Source organism: Heterodontus francisci, chromosome 22, assembly GCF_036365525.1.
Source record: "Heterodontus francisci isolate sHetFra1 chromosome 22, sHetFra1.hap1, whole genome shotgun sequence".
NCBI lineage: Eukaryota > Metazoa > Chordata > Chondrichthyes > Heterodontiformes > Heterodontidae > Heterodontus > Heterodontus francisci.
Window position 1 is genome coordinate 19,447,806 of NC_090392.1, and position 13,697 is coordinate 19,461,502.

The following is a 13,697-nucleotide window of genomic DNA, read 5'->3' on the forward strand; positions in this document are numbered from 1 at the left end:
ACACTGAAACCCCTTCCCCACACACCGAAACCCCTTCCACACACACAGAAACACATCCCCACGCACAGAAACCCTTCCACATACACTGAAACCTCTTCCCACACACTGAAACCACCACGCCACAGACTGAAACCCTTCCCCACACACTGAAACCTCTTCCCCACACGCTGAAACCTCTTCCCACCACACTGAAACCCCTTCCCCTCACACTGAAACCTCTTCCCCACACACTGTATCCCCTTCACCACACACTGAAACCCCTTCCCCACACACTGAAACCACTTCCCCACACACTGAAACCCCTTCCCCACACTCTGAAACCTCTTCCCCACACACTGAAACCACTTCCCCACACACTGAAACCCCTTCCCCACACACTGAAACCTCTTTCCCACACACTGAAAGCTCTTCCCCACAGACTGAAACCCTTCCCCACAAACTGTAATCCCTTCCCCGCACACTGAAACCCCTTCCCCACACACCGAAACCCCTTCCACACACACTGAAACACCTTCCCCGCACACTGAAAACCCTTCCCTGCACACTGAAACCCTTCCCCACACGCTGAACCCCCTTCCCCACACGCTGAAACCCCTTCCATACACACTGAAACCTCTTCCACATGCACTGAAACCCCTTCCGCACACAGTGATACCCATCCCCACACACTGAAACCCATCCCCACACACTGAATCCAATCCCCACACAATGAAAGCCATCCCCTAACACTGAAACCTCTTCCCCACACACTGAAACCTCTTCCCCACACGCTGAAACCCCTTCCCCACATGCTGAAACCCCTTCCACACACACTGAAACACATTCCCCACACACTGAAACCCATCCCCACGGACTGAAACCTCTTCCCCACACACTGAAACCCATCCCCACACACTGAAACATCTTCCCCACACACAGAAACCCTTCCCTACACGCTGCAACCCCTTCCCCACACGCTGAAACCCATTCCACATACACTGAAAACCCTTCCACACACACTGAAACCTAAACCCATTCCACATACACTGAAAACCCTTCCACACACACTGAAACCTCTTCCACACACACTGAAACCCCTTCCCCACACACTGAAACCACTTCCCACAGACTGAAACCCCTTCCCACATTCTGAAACCTCTTCCCCACACACTGAAAACACTTCCCCACACACTGAAACCCCTTCCCACACACTGAAACCTCTTTCCCACACACTGAAAGCTCTTCCCCACAGACTGAAACCCTTCCCCACAAAATGTAATCCCTTCCCCGCACACTGAAACCCCCTTCCCCACACACCGAAACCCCTTCCACACACACAGAAACACATCCCCACACACAGAAACCCTTCCCACACACTGAAACTCTTCCACACACTGAAACCACCACGCCACAGACTGAAACCCTCCCCACACACTGAAACCTCTTCCCACCACGCTGAAACCTCTTCCCACCACACTGAAACCCCTTCCCCTCACACTGAACCTCTTCCACACACTGTATCCCCTTCACCACACACTGAAACCCCTTCCCCACACACTGAAACCACTTCCCACACACTGAAACCCCTTCCCCACACTCTGAAACCTCTTCCCACACACTGAAACCACTTCCCCACACACTGAAACCCCTTCCCCACACACTGAACCATCTTTCCCACACACTGAAAGCTCTTCCCACAGACTGAAACCTTCCCTCAAACTGTAATCCCTTCCCAGCACACTGAAAACCCCTTCCCCACACACCGAAACCCTTCCACACACACTGAAACACCTTCCCCGCACACTGAAAACCTTCCCTGCACACTGAAACCCTTCCCCACACGCAGAACCCCCTTCCCACACGCTGAAACCCCTTCCATACACACTGAACCTCTTCCACATGCACTGAAACCCTTCCGCACACAGTGATACCCATCCCCACACACTGAAACCCATCCCCACACACTGAATCCAATCCCCACACAATGAAAGCCATCCCTAACACTGAAACCTCTTCCCCACACACTGAAACCTCTTCCCACACGCTGAAACCCTTCCCCACATGCTGAAACCCCTTCCACACACACTGAAACACATTCCCCACACACTGAAACCCATCCCCACGGACTGAAACCTCTTCCCCACACACTGAAACCCATCCCCACACACTGAAACATCTTCCCCACACACAGAAACCCTTCCCTACACGCTGCAACCCCTTCCCCACACGCTGAAACCCATTCCACATACACTGAAAACCTTCCACACACACTGAAACCTCTTCCACACACACTGAAACCCCTTCCCCACACGCGGAAACCCCTTCCACACACACTGAAGCCCCTTCCCACATACTGAAACCCTTCCCCACACACTGAAACCTTCTCCACTCACTGAAGCTCTTCCCCACACAGTGAAACATCTTTCACTCACACTGAAACCCATCGCCACACACTGAAACCTCTTCCCCACACACTGAAACCTCTTCCCCACACACTGAAACCCCTTCCGCACACACTGAAACACCTTCCACACACACTGAAACCCATTGAACACACACTTAAACCTCTTCACACACACTGAAACCTCTTCCCCACACACTGAAAACCTTCTCCACACACTGAAACCCATCCCAACACACTGAAACATCTTCCCCACACACTGAAACCCATCGCCACACACTGAAACCTCTTCCCCACACACTGAAACCTCTTCCCCCACATACAGAAACCCCTTCCGCACACACTGAAACACCTTCCACACACACTGAAACCCCTTGCACACACACTTAACCCTCTTCCACACACACTGAAACCTCTTCCCACACACTGAAACCCTTCCCCACACACTGAAACCCATCCCCACACACTGAAACATCTTCCCACACACTGAAACCCCTTCCCACACACTGAAACCCCTTCCCCACACACTGAAACCTCTTCCCAAAAACTGAAACCCATCCCCACAGACAGAAACCACTTCCAACACACTAAAACTTCTTCCCCACACACTGAAAACTCTTTATCCACACACTGAAACCCCTTCCCCACACACTGAAACCCATCCCCACACACTGAAACCTCTTCCTCACACACTGAAACCCCTTCCCCAAACACTGAAACCCATCCCCACACACTGAAACACATCCCCACACACTGCAACCTCTTCCCCACACACTGAAACCCCTTCCCAACACACTGAAACCCATCCCCACACACTGAAACCCATCCCCACACACAGAACCCTTCCCCCACACACTGAAACCTCTTCCCACACACTGAAACCTCCACGTCACAGACTGAAACCCTTCCCCATACACTGAAACCTCTTCCCCACACACTGTATCCCCTTCACCACACACTGAAACCCCTTCCCCACACACTGAAACCACTTCCCCACAGACTGAATCCCCTTCCCCACACTCTGAAAACTCTTACCCACACACTGAAAACACTTCCCCACACACTGAAACCCCTTCCCCACACACTGAAACCTATTTCCCACACACTGAAAGCTCTTCCCCACAGACTGAAACCCTTCCCCACAAAACGTAATCCCTTCCCCGCACACTGAAACCCCCTTCCCCACACACCGAAACCCCTTCCACACACACTGAAACACATCCCCACACACAGAAACCCTTCCCCACACACTGAAACCTCTTCCCACACACTGAAACCTCCACGCCACAGACTGAAACCTCTTCCCCACACGCTGAAACCTCTTCCCACCACACTGAAACCCCTTCCCCGCACACTGAAACCTCTTCCCCACACACTGTACCCCTTCACCACACACTGAAACCCCTTCCCCACACACTGAAACCACTTCCCCACAGACTGAAACCCCTTCCCACACTCTGAAACCTCTTCCCCCACACACTGAAACCACTTCCCCACACACTGAAACCTCTTCCCCCACACACTGAAAGCCCTTCCGCACACACTGAAACAACTTCCACACACACTGAAACCCATTGAACACACACTTAAACCTCTTCCACACACACTGAAACCTCTTCCCCACACACTGAAACCCTTCCCCACACACTGAAACCCATCCCCACACACTGAAACATCTTCCCCACACACTGAAACCCCTTCCCCACACACTGAAACCCCTTCCCCACACACTGAAACCGCTTCCCCAAAAAACTGAAACCCATCCCCACAGACAGAAACCACTTCCCAACACACTAAAACTTCTTCCCCACACACTGAAAACTCTACCCCACACATTGAAACCCCTTATCCACACACTGAAACCCCTTCCCCACACACTGAAACACATCCCCACACACTGCAACCTCTTCCCCACACACTGAAACCCCTTCCCACACACTGAAACCCATCCCCACACACTGAAACCCATCCCCACACACATAAACCCTTCCCCACACACTGAAACCTCTTCCCACACACTGAAACCTCCACGCCACAGACTGAAACCCTTCCCCATACACTGAAACCTCTTCCCCACACGCTGAAACCTCTTCCCACCACACTGAAACCCCTTCCCCTCACACTGAAGCCTCTTCCCCACACACTGTATCCCCTTCACCACACACTGAAACCCCTTCCCCACACACTGAAACCACTTCCCCACAGACTGAAACCCCTTCCCCACACTCTGAAACCTCTTCCCCACACACTGAAAACACTTCCCCACACACTGAAACCCCTTCCCCACACACTGAAACCTCTTTCCCACACACTAAAGGTCTTCCCCACAGACTGAAACCCTTCCCCACAAAATGTAATCCCTTCCCCGCACACTGAAACCCCTTCCCCACACACCGAAACCCCTTCCACACACACTGAAACACATCCCCACACACAGAAACCCTTCCCCACACACTGAAACCTCTTCCCACACACTGAAACCTCCACGCCACAGACTGAAACCTCTTCCCCACACGCTGAAACCTCTTCCCACCACACTGAAACCCCTTCCCCTCACTCTGAAACCTCTTCCCCACACACTGTATCCCCTTCACCACACACTGAAACCCCTTCCCCACACACTGAAACCCCTTCCCCACACACTGAAACCGCTTCCCCACACTCTGAAACCTCTTCCCCACACACTGAAACCACTTCCCCACACACTGAAGCCCATTCCCCACACACTGAAACCTCTTTCCCACACACTGAAAGCTCTTCCCCACAGACTGAAACCCTTCCCCACAAACTGTAATCCCTTCCCCGCACACTGAAACCCCTTCCCCACACACCGAAACCCCTTCCACACACACTGAAACACCTTCCCCGCACACTGAAAACCCTTCCCCGCACACTGAAACCCTTCCCCACACGCTGAACCCCCTTCCCCACACACTGAAACCCATCCCCACGGATTGAATCCTCTTCCACATGCACTGAAACCCCTTCCGCACACAGTGATACCCATCCCCACACACTGAAACCCATCCCCACACACTGAATCCAATCCCCACACAATGAAATCCATCCCCTAACACTGAAACCTCTTCCCCACACACTGAAACCTCTTCCCCACACGCCGAAACCCCTTCCCCACATGCTGAAACCCCTTCCACACACACTGAAACACATTCCCCACACACTGAAACCCATCCCCACGGATTGAAACCTCTTCCCCACACACTGAAACCCATCCCCACACACTGAAACATCTTCCCCACACACAGAAACCCTTCCCTACACGCTGCAACCCCTTCCCCACACGCTGAAACCCATTCCACATACACTGAAAACCCTTCCTCACACACTGAAACATCTTCCACACACACTGAAACCCCTTCCCCACACGCTGAAACCCCTTCCACACACACTGAGGCCCCTTCCCCACATACTGAAACCCTTCCCCACACACTGAAACCCTTCTCCACTCACTGAAGCCTCTTCCACACACAGTGAAACATCTTTCACTCACACTGAAACCCATCGCCACACACTGAAACCTCTTCCCCACACACTGAAACCTCTTCCCCCACACACTGAAACCCCTTCCGCACACACTGAAACACCTTCCACACACACTGAAACCCATTGCACACACACTGAAACCTCTTCCACACACACTGAAACCTCTTCCCCACACACTGAAAACCTTCTCCACACACTGAAACCCATCCCAACACACTGAAACATCTTCCCCACACACTGAAACCCCTTCCCCACACACTGTAACCCCTTCCCCACACACTGAAACCTCTTCCCCACTCACTGAAACCTCTTCCCCACAGGCAGAAACACCTTCCACACACACTGAAACCCATCCCCACACACTGAAACCTCATCCCCACACACTGAAACCCCTTCCCCACACACTGAATCCCCATCACCACACACTGAAACCCATCCCCACACACTAAAACCTCTTCCACACAAACTGAAACCCCTTCCCCACACAATGAAACCCATCCCCACACATTGAAACCCCTTGCCCACACACTGAAATCCATCCCCACACACTGAAACCCTTCCCCACACACTGAAACCCCTACCCACGCACTGAAACCTCTTCGCCACAGACTGAAACCACTTCCCCACACACTGAAACCCCTTCCTCACACAGTGAAACCCCTTCCTCACGCACTGAAACCTCTTCCACACACACTGAAACCTCTTCCCCACGCACTGAAACCATTTCCCCACACACTGAAACATCTTCCCCTCACACTGAAACCCCTTCCCCGCACACTGAAACCTCTTCCCCACACACTGAATCCCCTTCACCACACACTGATACCACTTCCCCACACACTGAAATCTCTTCCCCACAACACCGAAACCACTTCCCCACAGACAGAAACCCCTTCCCCTCACACTGAAACCCCTTCCCCACAGACTGAAACCCGTTAACCACTCACGGATAACCATCCCCACACACTGTAATCTCTTCCCCACTGACTGAAACCCTTCCCCACACACTGAAACCACTTCGCCACACACTGAAACCCCTTCCCCACGCACTGAAACCTCTTCCACACACACTGAACCCTATTCCCCACACACTGAAACCTCTTCCCCACACACTGAAACCCCTTCCCCACGAACTGAAACCTCTTCCACACACACTGAAACATCTTCCCCACACACTGAAACCCCTTCTCCTCACGCTAAAGCTTCTTCCACACCCACTGAAACCAATCCACACACACTGAAACCCCTTCCACACACACTGTAACCCCTTCCCCGCACACTGAAACCCCTTCCCCACACACTGAAACCCCTTCCACACACACTGAAACCCCTTGCCCGCACACTGAAATCCCTTACCCGCACACTGAAACCCTACCCCACACGCTGCAACCCCTTCCCCACACGCTGAAACCCCTTCCACACACACTGAAACCTCTTCCACATGCACTGAAACCCCTTCCTCCCACACTGAAACCCATCCCCACACACTGAAACCGATCCCCACACACTGAAACAATTCCCCACACAATGAAACCCATCCCCACACACTGAAACCTCTTCCACACACACTGAAACCCATTCCCCACACACTGAAACCCATCCCCACAGACTGAAACCTCTTCTCCACACACTGCAACCCACCCCCATACACTGAAACCTCTTTCCCGCACATTGAAACCTCTTCCCTACAAACTGAAACCTCTTCACCACTCACAGAATTCCTTCCCCACACGCTGAAACCCCTTCCCCACACGCTGAAACCCCTTCCACACACACTGAAACCCCTTCCACACACACTGAAACCCCTTCCACAAACACTGAAATCTCTTCCACACACAATTAAACCCCTTCCCCACACACTGAAACCCCTTCCACACACACTGAAACCCCTTCCCCACATACTTAAACCCTTCCCCACACGCTGAAACGCTTCTCCACACACTGAAACCACTTCCCCACACACTGAAACATCTTTCACACACACAGAAACCCATCCCCACAAACTGAAACCTCTTCCCCACACTCTGAAACTTCTTCCCCACACACTGAAACCCCTTCAGGACACACTGAAACCCCTTCCACACACACTGAAAACTTCTCCCCACACACTGAAATACTTCCCCACACACTGAAACCCCTTCCCCACACACTGAAACCCCTTCCCCACACACTGAAATCTCTTCCCCACACACTGAAATCCATCCCCACACACCGAAACCTCTTCCCCACTCACTGAAACCCACTCCCCACACACTGAAACCCATCCCCACACAGTGAAAACCCATCCCCACACACTGAAACCCATCCCATCACACTGAAAACCTTGCCACACACTGAAACCTCTTCCCACACACTGAAACCTCTTCGCCACAGACTGAAACCTCTTCCCCACACACTGAAACATCTTTCACAGACACTGAAACCCATCCCCACACACTGAAACCTCTTCCCCACACTCTGAAACTTCTTCCCCACACACTGAAACCCCTTCAGGATACACTGAAACCCCTTCCACACACACTGAAAACTTCTCCCCACACACTGAAACCCCTTCCCACACACTGAAACCCATCCCCACACACTGAAACCCATCCCCACACACAGAAACCCTTCCCCACACACTGAAACCTCTTCCCACACACTGAAACCTCCACGCCACAGACTGAAACCCTTCCCCATACACTGAAACCTCTTCCCCACACGCTGAAACCTCTTCCCACCACACTGAAACCCCTTCCCCTCACACTGAAGCCTCTTCCCCACACACTGTATCCCCTTCACCACACACTGAAACCCCTTCCCCACACACTGAAACCACTTCCCCACAGACTGAAACCCCTTCCCCACACTCTGAAACCTCTTCCCCACTCCCTGAAAACACTTCCCCACACACTGAAACCCCTTCCCCGCACACTGAAACCTCTTTCCCACACACTGAAAGCTCTTCCCCACAGACTGAAACCCTTCCCCACAAAATGTAATCCCTTCCCCGCACACTGAAACCCCTTCCCCACACACCGAAACCACTTCCACACACACTGAAACACATCCCCACACACAGAAACCCTTCCCCACAGACTGAAACCTCTTCCCACACACTGAAACCTCCAAGCCACAGACTGAAACCTCCTCCCCACACGCTGAAACCTCTTATCACCACACTGAAACCCCTTCCCCTCACACTGAAACCTCTTCCCCACACACTGTATCCCCTTCACCACACACTGAAACCCCTTCCCCACACACTGAAACCACTTCCCCACAGACTGAAACCCCTTCCCCACACTCTGAAACCTCTTCCCCACACACTGAAACCACTTCCCCACACACTGAAGCCCATTCCCCACACACTGAAACCTCTTTCCCACACACTGAAAGCTCTTCCCCACAGACTGAAACCCTTCCCCACAAACTGTAATCCCTTCCCCGCACACAGAAACCCCCTCCGCACACACTGAAACCCCTTCCACACACACTGAAACCCCTTCAACACACACTTAAACGTCTTCCACATGCACTGAAACCCCTTCCTCCCACACTGAAACCCATCCCCACACACTGAAACCGATCCCCACACACTGAAACAATTCCCCACACAATGAAACCCATCCCCACACACTGAAACCTCTTCCACACACACTGAAACCCATTCCCCACACACTGAAACCCATCCCCACAGACTGAAACCTCTTCTCCACACACTGCAACCCACCCCCATACACTGAAACCTCTTTCCCGCACATTGAAACCTCTTCCCTACAAACTGAAACCTCTTCACCACTCACAGAATTCCTTCCCCACACGCTGAAACCCCTTCCCCACACGCTGAAACCCCTTCCACACACACTGAAACCCCTTCCACACACACTGAAACCCCTTCCACAAACACTGAAATCTCTTCCACACACAATTAAACCCCTTCCCCACACACTGAAACCCCTTCCACACACACTGAAACCCCTTCCCCACATACTTAAACCCTTCCCCACACGCTGAAACGCTTCTCCACACACTGAAACCACTTCCCCACACACTGAAACATCTTTCACACACACAGAAACCCATCCCCACAAACTGAAACCTCTTCCCCACACTCTGAAACTTCTTCCCCACACACTGAAACCCCTTCAGGACACACTGAAACCCCTTCCACAGACACTGAAAACTTCTCCCCACACACTGAAATACTTCCCCACACACTGAAACCCCTTCCCCACACACTGAAACCCCTTCCCCACACACTGAAATCTCTTCCCCACACACTGAAATCCATCCCCACACACCGAAACCTCTTCCCCACTCACTGAAACCCACTCCCCACACACTGAAACCCATCCCCACACAGTGAAAACCCATCCCCACACACTGAAACCCATCCCATCACACTGAAAACCTTGCCACACACTGAAACCTCTTCCCACACACTGAAACCTCTTCGCCACAGACTGAAACCTCTTCCCCACACACTGAAACATCTTTCACAGACACTGAAACCCATCCCCACACACTGAAACCTCTTCCCCACACTCTGAAACTTCTTCCCCACACACTGAAACCCCTTCAGGATACACTGAAACCCCTTCCACACACACTGAAAACTTCTCCCCACACACTGAAATACTTCCCCACACACAGAAACCCCTTCCCCACACACTGAAACCTCATCCCCACACACTGAAAACTCTTCCCCACACACTGAAATCCATCCCCACACAGCGAAACCTCTTCCCCACACACTGAAACCCACTCCCCACACACTGAAACCCATCCCCACACAGTGAAAACCCATCCCCACACACTGAATCCCATCCCCACACACTGCAAACCTTGCCACACACTGAAACCTCTTCCCACACACTGAAACCTCTTCGCCACAGACTGAAACCTCTTCCCCACACACTGAAACCTCTTCCCCACACACTGAAACCCCTTCCCCACGCAATGAAACATCTTCCACACACACTGAAACCTCTTCCCCACACACTGAAACCTCTTCCCCACACACTGAAACCCCTTCCCCGCACACTGAAACCCCTTCCCCACACACTGAATCCCTTACACCACACACTGAAACCCGTTCCCCACACACTGAAACATGTTCCCCACACACTGAAACCTTTCCCCACAGACAGAACCACCTTCCCCACACTCTGAAACCTCTTCCCCACACATTGAAACCTCTTCCCCACACACTGAAACCACTTCCCCACACACTGAAACGCCTTCCCCACACACTGAAACCTCTTCCCCACACACTGAAACCCCTTCCCCACAGACGGAAACCCCTTAACCACGGCACTGAAACCCATCCCCACACACTGAAACATGTACCCCACACACTGAAACCCCTTCCACACACACTGAAACCTCTTCCACACACACTGAAACCTCTTCCCAACACGCTGCAAACAATTCAACACACACTGAAACCACTTCCCCACATCCTAAAAGCCTTCCCCACACACTAAAACCCTTCTCCACACACTGAAACCTCTTCCCCACACACTGAAACATCTTTCACACACACTGAAACCTCATCCCCACACACAGAAACCCCCTCCGCACACACTGAAACCCCTTCCACACACACTGAAACCCCTTCAACACACACTTAAACGTCTTCCACACACACTGAAAACCCTTCCGCACACACTGAAACCTCTTCCCCACACACTGAAACCCTTCCCCACACACTGAAACCCATCCCCACACACTGAATCCTCTTCCCCACACACTGAAACCCCTTCCCCACACACTGAAACCCACCCCCATACACTGAAACATCTTCCCCGCAAACTGAAACCTCTTCCCCACACACTGAAACCTCTTCCCCACACAAAGAAACCCTTCCACACACACTGAATCCCATTCCCCACACACTGAAACCCATCCCCACAGACTGAATCCTCTTCCCCACACACTGAAACCCATCCCCACACACTGAAACATCTTCCCCGCAAACTGAAACCTCTTCCCCACACACTGAAACCTCTTCCCCACACAAAGAAACCCTTCCCTACACGCTGAAACCCCTTCCCCACATACTGAAAACCCTTCCACACACACTGAAACCTCTTCCACACACACTGAAAACCCTTGCCCACACGCTGAAACCCCTTCCGCACACACTGAAGCCCCTTCCCCACATACTGAAACCATTCCCCACACACTGAAACCCTTCTCCACACACTGAAAACACTTCGCCACACACTGAAACATCTTTCACTCACACCGAAACCCATCCCCACACACTGAAACCTCTTCCCCACAAACTGAAACCTCTTCCCCACACACTGAAACCCCTTCCGCACACACTGAAACCCCTTCCACACACACTGAAACCCCTTGCACACACACTTAAACCTCTTCCACACACACTGAAACCTCTTCCCCACACACTGAAACCTTTCCCCACTCACTGAAACCCATCTCCACACACTGAAACATCTTCCCCACACACTGAAACCCCTTCCCCACACACTAAAACCCCTTCCCCTCACACTGAAACCTCTTCCCCACACACTGAAACCCCTTCCCCACAGACTGAAACCTCTTCCCAACACACTAAAATCTCTTCCCCTCACACTGAAATCTCTTCCAGTCACACTGAAACCCCTTATCCAAACACTGAAACCCCTTCCCCACACACTGAATCCTCTTCCCCACACACAGAAACCTTTTCCCCAGAGGCAGAAACCCCTTCCCCCCACACTGAAACCCATCCCCACACACTGAAACCTCATCCCCACACACTAAACCCCTTCCACACACACTGAAACCCCATCCCCGCACACTGAAACCCATACCCACTCACTAAAACCTCTTCCCCACACACTGAAACCCCTTCCCCACACACTGAAACCCATCCCCACTCACTAGAACCTCTTCCCCACACACTGAAACCGCTTCCCCACACACTGAAACCCTTCTCCACTCACTGAAGCCTCTTCCACGCACAGTGAAACATCTTTCACTCACACTGAAACCCATCGCCACACACTGAAACCTCTTCCCCACACACTGAAACCTCTTCCCCCACACACTGAAACCCCTTCCGCACACACTGAAACACCTTCCACACACACTGAAACCCATTGCACACACACTGAAACCTCTTCCACACACACTGAAACCTCTTCCCCACACACTGAAAACCTTCTCCACACACTGAAACCCATCCCAACACACTGAAACATCTTCCCCACAGGCAGAAACACCTTCCACACACACTGAAACCCATCCCCACACACTGAAACCTCATCCCCACACACTGAAACCCCTTCCCCACACACTGAATCCCCATCACCACACACTGAAACCCATCCCCACACACTAAAACCTCTTCCACACAAACTGAAACCCCTTCCCCACACAATGAAACCCATCCCCACACATTGAAACCCCTTGCCCACACACTGAAACCCATCCCCACACACTGAAACCCTTCCCCACACACTGAAACCCCTACCCACGCACTGAAACCTCTTCGCCACAGACTGAAACCACTTCCCCACACACTGAAACCCCTTCCTCACACAGTGAAACCCCTTCCTCACGCACTGAAACCTCTTCCACACACACTGAAACCTCTTCCCCACGCACTGAAACCATTTCCCCACACACTGAAACATCTTCCCCTCACACTGAAACCCCTTCCCCGCACACTGAAACCTCTTCCCCACACACTGAATCCCCTTCACCACACACTGATACCACTTCCCCACACACTGAAATCTCTTCCCCACAACACCGAAACCACTTCCCCACAGACAGAAACCCCTTCCCCTCACACTGAAACCCCTTCCCCACAGAC